The 16,955-nt window shown below is 39.9% G+C and overlaps 1 long non-coding RNA gene across 4 annotated transcripts; it reads left to right on the top strand.

The window, feature by feature from the left end:
* The first annotated feature begins 214 nt into the window (after positions 1 to 214).
* Positions 215 to 16,955, top strand: LOC125175036 (uncharacterized). Of its 4 annotated transcripts, XR_007155645.1 has the most exons (4): positions 215 to 300; positions 6,887 to 6,942; positions 13,219 to 13,370; positions 13,856 to 16,955. It is a non-coding gene; the product is annotated as an uncharacterized LOC125175036 (long non-coding RNA). The 4 variants fall into 4 exon arrangements; XR_007155642.1 differs by lacking the exon at positions 13,219 to 13,370 and having other exon boundaries at positions 15,696 to 16,955; XR_007155644.1 differs by lacking the exon at positions 13,219 to 13,370.

Here is a 16,955-nt window from a genome sequence, read left to right as displayed (position 1 = left end):
TACTGGTCCCAACTCTCATCTTTTCCTGAAGGCCTTCTTTGATAAAATTCAATTATATAAAAATAGTTACAAGGGAGTCTTCTCTAGACCTCTCAGTAGCTACTAAGAGCATCAAGAGACAGAGGGGGGGATGATTCTATTGCCTGAACTCACAGTTGTTGGAATCATGAGATCTTTCTGATCCAGTGCTCACCCCCACCCCTCATTATATTTCAGGGCCTTCGGAGAATATGCAGAATGTGTAAGTGCCACACTTTTGAAGGCAACAATGTTTGGCTCCTTGCCTAAGGATAGAGGCAGGTGAGAAAATCAGCTCTATTAATGGGTGTTCTGGGACTACTTTCACAGATGCCCCAGAAGTGCTGGTGCAGGTGTAGGGGGCAGGGAGGGCAGAGAGAGGAGGCTGCCTTGTTTGACACCATGTGGAAGAACTAAGAGGCTTCCAGAAGGAAGCTGAGAGGCTGGACAGCTGTGCTGTCCGATACTGTAGCCACAACCTGCAAGTGGTTATCGTGCACTCAAAATGAGGCGTCTACAGCAAGATGCGCTTTATTCATCATCAGGGAAATGCACATCAAAACTACAATGAGGTATCACCTCACACCTGTCAGAATGGCTAAAATCAACAACACACAAGAAACAACAGGTGTTGGCGAGGATGTGGGGAAGGGGAAGCTTCTCTCACTGCTGCTGGGGAGGCAAACTGGTGCAGCCACTCTGGAAAACGGTATGGAGGTTCCTTACAAAGTTAAAAATAGAATTTCCCTATGATCCAGCAATTGCACTAGTAAGTATTTACCCAAAGAATACAAAAATATTAATTCAGAGGGATACCTGCATCCCGATGTTTACAACAGCATTATCTACAGTAGCTAAATTATGGAAACAGCCCAGGTGTCCATCGACTGATGAATGGATAAAGAAGATATGGCATATATATATAATGGAACATTAACCATAAAAAAGAATGAAATTTTGCCATTTGCAGCAACATGGATGGAGCTAGACAGTGTTATGTTAAACCAAAGTCAGAGAAAGACAAAATCATGATTTCACTTACATGTGAAATTTAAAAAACAAAACAAATGAGCAAAGGGGGGAAAAAGAGAGGCAAAACAAGAAACAGACTCTTAACTCTAGACTTAGAGAACAAGGTGATGGTCACCAGAGGGGATGTGGGTGGGCAGATGGGTGACACAGATGAAGGAGAGTAAGGAGTGCACTTATGATGAGTACTAGGTGATGTATGGAGTGTGGAATCATGAGATTGTACACCCAAAACTAATACTACACTGTATATTAACTAACTGGAATTTAAATAAAAACTTTAAAAATAGATGTTAGTAGGCATCTTAAAAAGAAAAGAAAATAGGGGCACCAGGGTGGCTCAGTTTGTTAAGCATCCGACTCTTGATTTTGGCTCAGGTCATGATCTCACAGTTTGTGGGTTCGTGCCCCACATAGGGCTCTGCACTGACAGCATGGAGCTTGCTTAGGATTCTCTCTCTCTCTCTCTCTCTCTCTTTCTCTCTCTCCCCCCCTCCCTCCCTCCCTCCCTCTCCCCCTCCCCCTCCCCTGCTCACACTCTCCCTCTCAAAATGAATAAACTTAAAAAAATAAATAAAAATAAAATAAGATGTGCTATAAGTGTAAAATGCACACCAGATTTCAATGTCTCACTTTTTAATATAAAATTTTCTATTTTTATTATGACGGCATATTGAAATGATATTTTGGATATATTGGGTTAAATAAAATATATTAAAATTCACCTATTTTTACTCTTTAATATAACTACTAGAAAATTTTGAACTACACGTTCACATATTTCTTTTGGAGAGCACTGTTCTAAAGATTTCAGAGTACTGCAAACTTTATGAAACTTAGGAACTTAAAATGTTCAGAAAAACTGCCTCTCCCCAAAAAACTCACATTGCCCTTCCTCTTCCAGAAAGTACCCCTGTGTGGTCTAGAACTGCAGAATTACCATCACTTGTACAGGAGAGTCTCAAACTTGTGTCAGTTCTTGCCCCTGGAACCAATTCAGATGCTGGCAGCTGTTTCTACTGATTTGGCTATTTGTCTAGTTTTGCAAAATAAATGATAGAGTATGCAAAGAAGGGAAGGAAGAAATAAGCAAGGGAAGCTCACCTCACCAATCTTTGCTCTAAATTATTATATTGCTACAAATTATGGGATTACAGCAGCACCTGACTCCTTTTTGTCAGCCATGCTACCTTAAAAAGTAATTAGCTTTAGTGATGAAATTGCCTGATGCATTGATCTGAAATATAAAAAGGAGCAGAAAATTATCTGCATATGCAGGCTCTCACTTGGGCATCCTCCTTTAGTTACGGAAAATACAATGGGTGGACTCCAATATCTTAATCCAGTGTTTTGAATGTCTCTTGAAAGCAATGTGGTAAGTGAAGAGGTTAGTTCTAACTCAGTGTGTGTTGGATACTAGTCCTGACCCTGTGCTCCTAGAGCCTCTAGTTTTCTGAAAAGTGGTCCTAGTGTGGGAGTTGGTGGGAGAGGGGAGGACTGGTTTCTTGGAGGAAATAACTTGGAATTCTGGACTTTCTGCAGTTTCCAGTAGGTTGAAGCGCAAGTGTTTCTCCTGACACCTAACAAGACATATGTCCAATAGATGTACACCGAGAGCTAGCTTGGTCTTGTCCTGATCTTCACTTTTGGCAGAGGGGCATCTTGGCCTGTAGGCTTCCCTGGTGGAAGTGTTTTAACTACAAATTCAATATCTTTCATAGACATAGGACTATTCAGACGATGTACTTGTGAGTCTTAGTCATTTGTGTCTTATAAAGAATTGGTCTATTTCAGCCAAGTTTGGGGGCATATGGTTGTTTGTGATACTGTAGTATTCTTTTAATGTTCAAGACCTATAGTGATGGCCCCTTTTTCATTTCACGCACTGGTACTTTATGTCTTTTTATCAGTCAGGCTACAACAGTCTCTCAGTCTGGTACTGTTGACATTTTGAGGACACCTTTTAAGGATGTAGGATGTCTAGCAACATTCCTGGCCTCTATACCCCCTAGATGCCAGTAGTAGCACTACATCCCCGTCCCTACCCCCACCCCCATTGTAACAATCAAAAATGTCTTGGGCGCCTGGGTGGCTCAGTCGGTTAAGCGTCCGACTTCGGCTCAGGTCATGATCTCGCGGTCTGTGAGTTTGAGCCCCACGTCGGGCTCTGTGCCGACAGCTCAGAGCCTGGAGCCTGCTTCGGATTCTGTGTCTCCCTCTCTCTCTGGCTCTCCCCCATTCATGCTCTGTCTCTCTCTGTCTCAAAAATAAATAAACATTAAAAAAAAATTTATATAAAAAAAAAAAGTCTCAGCATTGCCCAATGTCTCCTGAGAGGCAAAATTGCCTGAGGTTGAGAACCACTGCTTTAGGCTACCAATTATCTTTTGGAACAATTAAAAATATGATAAAATGTATCTTTTATATTTTACTTTAATTTTAACTATTTCTGGAGATCTTCATCTGTGTAGATGCAAGTTCTGTTTGGTATCATATTCTTTCTGTTGGAGGTTTTTTTTGTTTTGTTTTCTTTCTTTTTTTTTTTTTTTTAAGTTTATTTTGAGAGAGCTTAGAAGCAGGGGAGGGGTGTGGGGAAGGGACAGAGAGGAGAGAGAATCCCAAGCAGGCTCTCCACTGTGATGAGAGGCTTAAACCCATGAACTATGAGATCATGACCTGAGCCAAAATCAAGAGTTGGAGGCTTAACAGACTGAGCCATCCAGGTGCCCCTGGAGAAGGTTGTTTTGACCTTTATTTTAGTGCAGGTCTATTGATAATAAATTTTCTTGTTGTTTTTTTGTTTGTTTGTTTTGTTGTTCTGTCTGCCTTTTAAAGTCTATTTTTCCATCGTATCTGAAAGATATTTTCCCTGGGCACAGTATTCTGGACTAACAGTATTTTTCATTAATGTTTTACAGGTATTAACTCCACTATATTCTGAGTTGCATAGTTTCTAAGCCAGCTGTAATTCTTTGTTTCTCTGTAATGTGTCTTTTTCTCTGGCTACCTTCAAGATTTTCTCTTGACTTTTCAGCAGTTTGAAAAAAATGTATCGGGGTGTGTATTTTTTGGTATTTATCCTACTTGGGACTCAGTGAGCTTTTTGTATCTGTGGTTTGGTATATTTTATTATTTTTGGAAGATTCAGCCATTCTTTCTTCAAATGTTTCTTCTGCTCTCTCTCTCTCCTGGAATTCCAAATATACTTTTATTAGACTGTTTGGTATTACCCTACAACACTTGAACACTCTTTTGTGTTTTCTTCACACTTTTTTCTCTTTGTATTTTAGTTTGGGTAATTTCTATTACACAGCTTCAAGTTCATGTTTTCCAAGTTCATGTTGTATCAAGTGTACTGATGGGCTTTTGAAGGTATTTTTCATCTCTGTTACTGTGTTTTCTATTAGCATTACCATTTGACATACATAGTTTTTATCTCTACTGAAATTTTCTGTATGATCATTCCTGTTATCTACTTTATCCACTAGACTCTTCAATATATATGATTAATATATTAAAGTTATGTCAAATCCCTCTCATAGTTCCAACACTTAGGTTATCTCTGAGCCTTATTCTGTTGACTCTTCTCTCTTGACAATGGGTTGTTTTCCTTATGTGTCTCATAATTTTCTATCCAATGGTAGACATCTTGTATAGAACAGTAGAAATTAAGATAGTGATGACTCAAGTAAGTATGTTTCTTCTTCTGCTCAATCAGTCATGTGGGGTGTTGAATCAGTCAGTGGTTGACCTGGGTTTGGGTTTTCTTGTTGTACCTTCAGTGCAACATTGGTTTCAATTTCCTCTAGTGTTACCTTATACTTAAGATGTGGGATGGAAGGCTAAAGGGAGTTTCTCAACATTCCTTTTCCACTCTCAGCTTCTAGCCTTCCTTTTAACCTGCAAAAAAAAAAAAGGCCTGCCTCCATGCTTTTGCCTTTCTGCCTTCTTGTAACCTGCTGCTTGATAGCTTGGTAGTGGGAGCCAGAGGACCAATCATCCTGGTCCAGCCTCTCTTAGGCAAGTCTTATATGTTTAGGCCTTGCAGGTGGGGCTTTCTCAACTCCTCAGTCTCCCCATGGCAGACAGAATTCTACTTTGCATCTTTGATGAGTCTTTTTTTGTACATTTATTCATTTTTGAGAGACAGAGAGAGACAGAGCACAAGCGGGGGAGGGGCAGAGAGAGAGGGAGACACAGAATCTGAAGCAGGCTCCAGGCTCCGAGTTGTCAGCACAGAGTCCGACGCAGGGTTTGAACCCACAAACTGCGAGATCATGACCTGAGCCCAAGTTGGACGCACAACCAACTGAGCCACCCAGGCACCCCTACATCTTTGATGAGTCTTAAGAGTCTCCTGATTCCTGTAATTGTATTGACATGAGATCTTGAGCCCAAGACCATTTCCTATCCCTCCTTATCCAGGTATAGAAGCTCTTTGTCTTCTCTTACTCTTGCCCTTACCCAATATCAAGGGTCCTCTACCTGAGCCCAGGAGACAACAGTTTGCTTCCCCTTTCCCAGCGGCTTGCAGCTATCATTCATAGGAAGGGTATGGCAGGACTTTTGTCCTTCCCATAGTGGGAGCTTACTCTGCTCCAGCAAGGCCTTCACCTCCAAGGGAGGCTGTATATGGTCTCCTGCCTTGTCCCCAGTTTTTCTCATCAGCATCCAGTGACAAGAGGCTGTAAGTGGAAATGCAAACAAGCTCCTTTTTGTCTGAGGGGTTTCTAAACATTATTGCTTGTCCTCACTTGGCCTTTAGCAATGTGTTAACAATTTTAGCTGAATTCTTACCACCCTGTATAGTAGTTGATATCTCTTCTTCAGTGCTCACATCCTATCTCTCTTTGGTGAGGCCAGTCTTTTCTTGGCTCTCAGGCTACTTGCTTTGTCTGCAACACTTGCTAGGGTGTCACATCATCCCAATTTGTGTGGTACTGAGAGTTTTCCAAGAATAGGACTTACAGTACTAAAACCAGGAAAAGTCCAGTTGGTCACCCTAACTTCAGCTTCCCAACAGGTTCAAGAAAAGCTTTTCTATAGTTTTTCTAGGTGTTTAGGTAAGAATGATGTTCTTTCTGGATTTATTTTAGAGAGAATGTGCATGCCTATGCATGAGAGCAGTGGGAAGGGCAGAGAGAGAGAGCGAGAGAATCTTAAGCAGGCTCCACACCCAGCATGGATCCCATCAATCCCATGACCCTAAGATCATGACCTGAGCCAAATTCAAGAGTTGGATGCTTAACTGACTAAGCCACCCAAGCGCTCCCTTCTTTCTAGATTTCTACATCCTAGGTAGAAGACGAATTAGTGAAATGCTTATGCATGTTGAATCTGAACAAAAATGGTTCTTGAGATAGTAAAAAGCCATATGGGTAAACATCTGTTTCTTACTAAGGCAGAAGGGTTTTTGTGAAATCTTCCCTAAAATAGAGAATAAACAAAATTAGTTTAGTCTCTGTCATTATTTTGTCTGTTGACAACAAATTATCTGATAACCTAAATAAACTCTAGCTGAAGAGGTAGATTCACACATACTATTTTTCTTTATAACTCTACTCAACATTCAGCTAGCACCAGATTTGAACTTTACTTCCAGCAGGTGAGTATCTCCCATAGATTTTTTAGTGACACTATAAAAAAAAAATCTTTATGCCCTTTTGTGGAGGAGCAGGAAGAAGGCTGAATAGGCTTTTATCAAGAATGTTAACCACCTCTGGGTAAATGTGTATGTATATGTATACATGTGTGTATAATCTTGCTATCAACTGTCTGGGAACATACCTGATTTACGTTGCCATTGGTGGTACATCTCATCTTGTGGTTTTTATTTCAGATATCATGGGAGCCCAGGAGAGTGTGTGACCCCTACAGCCAGCACTAATGAGTATGGTAGGGAACCTCAAAGCCATGCTCTATATTTTGTGTAATGGTGAAGGCTCTGTCATTTGCTCAGTTACTCCTTTGAGTATCCAAGAGAAATATTTATGGCCACTAGATAAACTTGTAGGCTGTATATAGGATATCTTAATATGTCAATAGTTTGATTAGTATAATAAAAACAGCACAGAAACCATAAGACATAATAAACACAGCACAGAAATCGTAAGACTAGGAGCATGTGTAACCTCAACAGCTGTGGGGTTTATATGGCTGTAGATATGATAATAGCTGCGATGTACAGTGTTTATCATGTGTCAAGCGTTGTCATAGAGGTTTACATCTATAAACATATTGTGTCATCACATGTAGAAACTTCATAACAATCCTATGACTTTAGGTATTATTATCCACATATTACGTATTAGGAAAAGAGGAACAAAGAGGTTTGGTAATGTGTTCAAGATCACAATGAACAAATGATGACTTAAGCCCATGTGGTCTGTTTCCAGAGTTCTTTTAACCACTGAAAATGATCAAAGACAAAGAAGAGGTAAAGATTTCAACTTTCAGGAGGGTATATAGTAGTGGGAGCTGTGTATCTGTGGGGAAAAGAAAAAGACTTTCAAATAACACTGATTTTAGGTTGTATACCAAATAGAGATGTACAGAAAGCTAGACAAAGACATGCTAAGGAAGAAGATTCAAAAAATGATCAAGTTATGTTTTGTACTCACTGCAAGTAAACAGAAAGTGTGAATTACACTGATGAGTATGGTCAGATATTTCATGTAAACTTCATGTAATACAGATAACCCGGTAATGGCAGAAATGCTGCAAAACCAACTTGCAGGAAGACCTCCACTTCTCTACATGAAATACCTGAATACTTTCAGTTTCAAAAAGGAAAATTACTTAGATACTACTTGCCACATAGAAGAAATAGAGGCTGAAAAGTTTTATCAGTTCCATTTATTATTAACCAATTGAGAATAAAACCAATGAATGGTATGTAAAAGAACTTTGGTTTAAAGGTGACAACATGAACATTATTAACTCACATGAAGCACAGTGAGATTTACAAATGACTGGAAGATTCCACAATCCTCCAGACCAATCCTTGTAATCCAGAGGACTCATAGGGGAGCAGGACAATCAATAGGTGTACCCACAACTTGGGTTGAGTGTGTTGTTGGCAGGGATTCTGGCTTTCTTGAAAGAGTGGGACGCTTTGTGGGCTTGTGATTGGTTTTTCAAGTCAAGTGGTTATAAGAGAGTATTGTATATAACTGTAGATGGGGTGAAATCTTTAACCTAACCTGAGAGTAATCACTGAAGTCCTCTCTGCACCTACTGGATGAGCTGCATGACTTCATACAGCTCATAAGTGGTGCTCATCTGCATATGAATCTGATATTCTCACAAAGGCTACAACAAACTGTGAGCAAGGAGAGAGAGTACTCAGATTGTGCTGAAAGGTATAATAATGCAGAAGCTCTGTAGATGTTTTCTTAACGTTAATTTTGACCATGGTCTAAAATGTCCGTAGTGCTGGTAATCTAGTATAGCTTGTAGCCCATAATAAATGGATGCTATATTTGCATTACCATAATACTTATACTCAAGATAAGTGAAAGAATTTAATATAACCAGCTCAGCTACATTATGATAATCTGGAGTTTTCTACTCAAAAGAATTGAATGAGGATGTACTTTTGAAGGGCCAGTTCAGTATTTAAGGCATTGTCAACAATGAGTAGGAAAGGGAGCATTCCTCTGCTAGGATCAGCTCTACTCCGAAACTATGGCTATGCCTTTTTTTTTTTTTAAGTATTACTTTCTAAATTGAAATGATCTCACAAAAGACTTGGCTTGAAGCTTGGTGAAGAATAACCTTGTACCTAATGGACACAGAGGGCATTGGACTGGAGTGTTTGATGAATGTGGCTTCTCAGGTCTCTCCAACTCCTCCTAAGACAGGTGTTTAGGCTGGTGATACTCAGGTTCTGCCTGCCCAGGATGGAGGAGCTTTATAAGGCTCTTATATCCCCAATTACATTAGTCTGAAATTCTAGACAAAAACTGCCTTTCACAAGCCAGGTCGTCTGGATCTAACCTTCAGGATCCAGGAATGATCCTTGCTAAGCGACCAACACCGTCTTGCTACATTGCCTATAGTTGATACAAATAATGATTAGGCATCTTACACAGTCATATTGTGATGTTGTAAAGAAAGAAGAAGCTGTGAGGGGCATAAGAATTCAGGTCTGCAATGGTCAAAGGTGTAGTGGGAGCTAAGCAAAGCACTGCAGTCAGTTCCTACCACATATATGGGAAGGTATGTCTGGGTGTTGAAGGTGTTTGTGACCACACTCATGGTGCTTATGGGCATAACAAAACCCAACCGCGTATGTTTTTGCCAAAGATAAATTATTACGCCCAGACCTGGCTGTGGAAACCATTTGGTTGTTCAGATATCTGTCTAGGACATCACAAGGCATAGGCAGCTACTGACTAGCTGCCAGAGTCAGAACCAGTGGTAATTGTTACAATGGTTTCCTCACAGAGTAATAGCCAGCGTTTGTGTCATAGGATATGTTGGTTTAGAAGCAGACATGGCAAATATTAACTCTTTGTTGATGTTTATGGAAGAATGTGGCCTCCAGAAAAAGTGTTTTGTATAAATATAAGAAACTTTTGAAAAAAAAAAATTAAAAAAAAAAAAAAAAAAATATAAGAAACTTGTGTCCCCATCCCAGATTTCACTAACGCTGTTTGAGGGTTTATGAGTGGGAACTTAAAAGTACAATCTGCACTGATCAATTTAATATGGTGCTTTTCAGCCTTTTTTCGTTGTTCCCCTTCCCACAAAGAGACTTTCTAAATTTTCTCTTAAAGTGTTCACAGATTTATGGCCAGTTGATGAATATTGCTTTTCCCCATAGGTAAGGATTAATGAAGAGTGTAGGATTTTACTGTTACTGCAGCCAGTACTAGGTATTTTATTTTCATTTTGCAGTTGGGAGAGAAGCAAGCAGCTTTGTCTCTTTGGAGTAGAAAGTTCAGACTGGTAAAAGTTAGGATTTCCCCTCCTTTCTTTTAACTTGGGAGAAAAAATTAAAGTACCTTTTTACATTGGGAATGTTTTCTTGGCAAAATTTTAAGATAGCTGTTGCTTATTTTTGCAGGTATTTTTACGCTGGGGACAAAGAGTTAAGACTATAAACAGTATCCTATCTCTGGGTTTTAAGCAACTTTTTAACAGGGTTTTTAGAAACTTAGACTAAACTTTTCTTGTCTTGAGTTTTAAAGCTATTTTGTGAGCTAATTACATTAGGAACTAACGCAAAGGAAATTATGTCTTGGAACTTCACAACCTTTTACACTTTCTACTTTGGTAGTTGGTTATAAATGAGGGTGGTGGATGATGGTGGGCAGGACCAGTGCAGTAGTATTTGACTTATATGACCGAATGGAAAAGGGAATGGAAAAGGGACCACTGATCTCATTATGTATTAAAATATAAGCATATAATTTAATGATGGCACTGTGTAACCACCACTGAGGTCAAGAAAGAAAAGACTGCCAGCCTTCCACATGTTGGTTCCAAGTTACAGCCCTTATCCCCACAGGTAATCACTATTGTGACCTGCAGAGTAATTCCTTTTTTTTATACCCATGTTCCTCAAAGCATGGTCTGGCATGAGCATCATCTGGGAACTTGTTAGAAATGCAAATTCTTGGGCCCTCCCCTAGACCTAACACATGTACACATTTTTGTGTGTAGGATGCATATTTATGTGAATTAAAGTATAAAGCAGTAATTCTCAAGCTTTAGCATGTATCAGAATGACTTGGATGGCCCATTAAAACAGAGATGCTGGGGCCTACACCGACAGTTTTTGATTATCTCTTTATGGTGGTTTTATTCCCTGATTCTAATTTTCTTATGTGCTGGGTATCTTTGACTCTGTGCTAGTCATTGCACTTGACGTGTTATTTTGCAGGAATAACTAACTGTGAGGCCTATAAAGAAGGTACTTTACCCCAAAGAGTATTTGCATTTGCTTCTGCCAGGCACCTGAGGGCGCCATCAATCTGGGATCGCCTGTTCAGAGTTTGATATATCCTGGACAATGCAAGGGATATTTACCATGTTTTAATTCTCTTTAGATTATTCCAATTCTTGCTCCCTTCATTCTGAGATCCTGGAACCCAGGTTGTTGTAGGGGAAGGCCTCCTGTCAGGTCCCCCAACTTGTATGGATCTAGAGTTAGTCCTCTTCTTTACCCTGAAAGGCCATAAAATGGGAGGTTCTAGTTTTCTGGGATTAGCTAGTGCTATCAGGACAAAAGTGGCTTCAGCCCTTCTCTAGATCCTTGACTTCTCTTTACTTTCAGCCTGATGATTCCTTGCTATTTTATAATCTCTTTGATGCCTTTGAAAAGATTATTTAAATATATTTTATCCAGCCTTTTTAGTTGTATTCAGCTGTAGGACTGATGTGAACAACCTGAACCAAACCTTTACCAGAAGGGAAATCTGGAAAATACATTATTAATACACAGTATTTTTTCAAAATACTGTGGTTTTTCAAAACATTAAGAATCTATGGGTACTTATATCCTTAAAAAAAACTTTTATCTTTAGCTGACAACTTCACCCAGACATGGGACACACAAGATGGTTTGGGTACAAAACTTTCAATATGAAAACTTGCATATTTACAACTTTTAACCACTCCTAAAGGCTCTGATATTTCTGGTGGGTTCCGAGGAATGCTTCCCACAAATGCAGAGCCTTCCAAAATGCAGAGATGTGCCTAGTGCAGGCTCCATTTTGCAGTTTATGGCACTTTCTAGGAGGTTTAATTTTACCCTTAGCTTTAACCAGTCTGGACACACCAAATTTAGGAAACATAGATGGCTTACACATTTATCCCTAGGACAGTTTCTGTCTGGGATAGCATGTGGAATGCCCCAAATTTTTATCGGCAAGTTCTAAGCACTTGATGAATTTTAACCACCTCTCTCTCCCCCACAAAAAGTAGGTTATATCATCTTTTTCCCCCCTGATTGACTCCAATGTCATGTTGATCCCTTAAGATAGGCAGGATTCTCATGGAGAAAGTACCCCATCTCAACCCATTGCTGATGAATCAGAATACATTCTTTCTGGGTAGAGCTGAATCTTTTATAGTTATCTTTAGATATATTTTGAAGGGGATTGGAGATGGAAATACACTAAATTTGGGAAGGAAACTGGCAGGCTTTCCAGATGTCAAGAGATTGTTGGGAATTTGGTGAGATACTTTATTTTGAACACTCTCACTGGGGTTGACAATTAGGATGTGTAGCAATCTGTGTAGGCTAGGCTTGAGGTAGGAATCAACAAACTCTGAGAGCTATTTGTAGAGTCCTTTAAAGATACTTGACGGTCATTTGATGAGCGTCAGGATCCCCTGAAGGTGGTAAGGCTTGCTTGCAGTGGAGCCCATGACCCCTGTAAGTTGTGGGTCAGGATAAATGCCAGATTTTAATCTTCATGGTAGCAAGCATTAGCTCATCTCAGATAAAGGCTATAACGCAACTAGTTAGAGCAGAGAATGCCTTAAGGCAGTAGAGCACATGCTGCTCCCCAGTGCCTTTCTTTTCCTTCCCTAAGATGTGCCCAAAATCTATGGACTTATGGCACGAGTGCAGGATGGGTGTCCCACCAGGTCAGAGGGACACTGAGTCTCCTGAGTCTGTGTTTTTCTTTATCAGTTCATAGAAGATGATGTTCTAGCTACCTTGTTGCTGAATCTAAAGTTCATGTTTTGAGTACAGACTTTCAAACTATACCATAGGATGCAGGAACTTTATAGTTCAGAGGTACAAATAATGGTTGGGGAAAGGGTGCTTTGTATATAACACGGGGCTTTCCAACCAGGGGATTTCTTAAGTTACAATACTTAAAAAAAAGTCATGACCCGCCACAATCCACCCCTTAGCTCATGACTTTTGTGTGGACCAGCACATTGATCTCCAGACCAACATGATGCCATCATTCATTATTTTCACATAACTCGTCCCTTAAAATAGAAATATTGCTTTCACAAATAAGAAACTTCCTTATTATAAATTCCCTACTTTACTAAATGGTATGGAGAACTAGGACCACATGGAAGTCCGCTCAGTTTAACCATTTACTTATGGACGTATTTTATTGAATCCCAAGTGTTTGGGCAGTGGTCTGGGATGTAGGCATTTTCCCTGTTTAATAATACATGCCCCTTCTCCCTCCCCAGCTAAAATATAATCTTAAGGACATGTGGATATAGACCACCATATATCTTATGGTTACCATTTCTTCAGCATTACTGTTGCATAGCTGGTCATCTATAGCTCTATCACTGATCTCTGAAGTAGCCCTATCAATCTGAACTTTGGAAATTATATAGTAAGTTCTGTTCCTGAGCCCAGCAGGGATTGGGGGGAACCATTTAGTGGCTCCCAGTGGTGGTCTACTTAGTTCCAAATAGCATCTCCCTCTATATTCCTCAGGCAGTCATGGGTATACATGGGGTCCTCATATCCAGTAAGTGGGAGAATTGGGAGTAGACCTACAGTTATTGACAAAACCTAGAGTCCCAATTTTTGGTACTTAATATGGATGTTATAATATAGGACTTTTATGAGCATCCTTGATGTTACAAATGCTGGTGCCTAGTCCCTTTATCTCAGACTCAGAGAAAGCATATTTATATAGGGTTGGGACTATGCCTTAGGATGGCAGGAGCCGGGAATGTCAGGGGTTGGGGAATAGATCTTCCCTCTCATGGGTCCAGTTAAATGACTAGGTACAATCAGCCCTGTTCCAGCTGATAGAGATTTGGTAAGTCTAATATGCCCTATCCCCACATATATTTTCTCTCTTAACTGCAGGAGAGCCTTCCATTTATCATCCCTTTTAAACGTAGCCTTTGTGTAGGCTATCCAGCTTCTAGACTTTGCCTGGTTTTTTATTCAGTACCATGATTTACCATCCCTCAATTGTTATAGAATAAAGTATGTATCTCCAGCAGTTGGGCTATGTATTATTCTGTATCTGCAGCCTCTAGGCTAATTAGATAACTTGGTATATAGCCAAACAAGTGATTTAGTATCTTCTTGAGGAAATTCAATTACTACAGGTGCTCTGAATCACCTGAGATGTCTAGGGCAATGACTGTGATCATTCAAGGTAAAACTCATATAATCAGTGTTTTTTTTTTTTAATGTACACACACACACACACACACACACACACACACACACACACACACACACACTAGAATGAGGACTATTTGCTTGCTGGCTGTAACCTTATTTAAATTGGTATTATAGCTAGCCCTTCCATAATTAATCTTCACTGTCTTCAGTGCAGGTAGCAGAATCCTCTTTGTGTTTCTTTCAGAAAGTTTCCATGCAGAGTTAGCTCCAGCTACAGCAATATGTCATAGGCATTGAACTTTGGGGCAATGACTGGTCAGAGCTCCAAGCCAAAGAGTCCCCCGAAGAGAGCACTCTACTCACCTTCCTCACTGGGAACTAATACCTGGAATAGTACCATACACATCTTTGTCATACTGAGCTTCTTTGTCTTACTAAAATAAAGTTTTCTTTAAGAAGACTCTTCAGTGAGGATGACTTTAAGAACATGACCAGGACAACCAGTGTTCTCAAGGGAGGAGATGGCAGACTCATTGGTTTGGCAGCAGCCCAGGCCAGTTTTTCCCCTGCAACTTTCCAAGCTTGTTTCTGTAGTGGTTGGAGCCAAATAACCACTCGTAGACTTTGTTATAGAAGGAATGGTGAAGTCAAATACAAAGAGCAGAATGGGGTCAGCTAGATGCTTTCTATAGGTAGCTAAACATCATTTAGTCAAACTAGGATGAACTGTGATAGGCAGCTAAAGGTTCTTTTCTGTGTGGGGAGAAAAGGAGAGGATGGGGCAGAGATAGTATTGTCTCTTCCCTATTTGTATTACCTATTCAGTGTTTTCAGGCCTGTTCTCTCTGTTAGCCTGTAGACTCCTGCAAGGGTACTTGTGACTTGCTGTTCCTGAAACATTTGTGTCTCAACCACACCCCACACTAGACCCCACCTTCCATAGCCGCGCGTCTGTTACTTGCACATAAAGCCTCTGTTCCCAAATGTTCCCAGTGGAGGAGGTGGCCTAATTTGGGGTCACTGGCTTCCCTCTAGGGGCAGTTGTCTTGGAACTGTCTGAAGTTTGAACACAGGGTTGAAGGGCAGACAGTATGGTTAACAATCTTATTATTTCTCTTGGTATTTCCTTACCATGACAGTAAAGGTTGCCCATCAATTTGGGCCTCTTTTGGCCTGTCTTTTAATAGCCAGACCAACCGGTCTTTCCACAGAGAACCTCTTTTTTTCTCTTTTTTATATCCCCCCACCCATTTTCTTTTGGTTATTTGGGGAGCTGAAATTCCCAGAAGTCTTCCTAAGCCATCTTTTCCAAAATTATGCATAGAGACTGCTAGTTACCTACCACTCTAGTCATTCTTCTTATGAACAGAAAAAAAAAAAAAAAAAAAAAAAAAAACTACATTGTCTGTCCTCCACTACCAGTAAGGATGACACAGTGTGACACAGTCTTGTCAATGAGGGGTAACTAAATGTGTTAAGAGAAGTTTCTAGTAAAGCTCCTTAAAAAGGGGTAACTTCAGAGCACACACACTTTTGCTCTAATTTCTGCCCCTTCTTCCTGTCTGTATCTTAGGGGAGATGCTAGACATGGAACAGGCATCTTGCAACAATACAACCATGTGAGAAAAGCCAAGTGAAAAGCTGGGGTCACATCTGAAAAGACTGGGTTAACAGGACACATAGGCACTGTGTGTGAACTCAAAACTGCATAATTTTTGCACACTGCCACCATCCCTGCTGCCTTAGGTTGTAAAGAAAACAAATCCCTTTGTGTACAACAGATCTGTACTGCTCTTATATCTCTAACACTGTTTGCAGGAGGACTGTGCTGCCATAATTTACTCGTACCATCTGCGACTTAGACATTTTTTTACACCTAAATTCTTTAAAAAAATAGCCGTGTGTACCTCTTTGCTGTAAGTTCAAAACTTGACATTTCTTATCAATGGAAGGTCTAAGATCCTCCAGTGGAGTACAGGTATACAATTCGAAAACAATTCGGTTGACAATAAGTTCGCTAATTTTGACAATTAGACTTTAAAAATTAGTACCACAGATATTTTAGAATAGTAGTACTATAAATGTACCATGAAATGGTTTTGTAACACATTACCAATTTTAAATGTGTAGATCCATATTTTAAGTTTTGTGGAGATGAATTACTCTCTTTTTAGATCCCTATTTATTTTCAGCCAGTCATTCCAGCTTTGTATTATTTGTAATAGTGAAACACCGAAACAGGTTCAGACCTAAAAACATAAAGGGTTATTGCAACAGCTTACGGAGTTACACAAAAGTTATGGATTACTTAATTGTGGCCACAAAATAAAATCTACAACTCCCTCAGTTTACAGAAAGATCACTTCTGTATGCACATGTATATTATCAAGCCGTTACTGTTATTTTCCTAGATAAATGGGCTAATAGAAACTTTTAGTGTCCTATTTAATTTTTCTGTAATGAACTGTTATTAACTTTTCATAAGAACGATTTTTAAAAATGAAAAGACTTCCTCTTGATGGACATTTAACAAGAGAAACAAAAAGTGTTGCTGAGAAATGAAGAGCATTCAGGAACAGCAGGAACCAGTGGACGCTCACTTTTGCTGCTGAGATACCATCACCGATGACCCAGACTGCTCCAGGCTCATGAACTGCTCCTGAGCTGCTTGTAGGACCTGAGTGGCCACGAGCCCTGGCTGCAATGCCAGAGATGCCCTCTCATGTCTGCCTTTACTTCCACATGTTGCCTTGTCCCATCCCATGCTCACGTGTCTCTCTGATGCTTAAAAAGTATGCTTTCGTGTATTCAATAAACGCTAGAATTTGAGTTA

Source organism: Prionailurus viverrinus, chromosome C2, assembly GCF_022837055.1.
Source record: "Prionailurus viverrinus isolate Anna chromosome C2, UM_Priviv_1.0, whole genome shotgun sequence".
Classification (NCBI taxonomy): Eukaryota; Metazoa; Chordata; class Mammalia; order Carnivora; family Felidae; genus Prionailurus; species Prionailurus viverrinus.
Note: the sequence above shows the minus strand (reverse complement) of the source record. Positions and strands in the feature narration are given on the sequence as shown.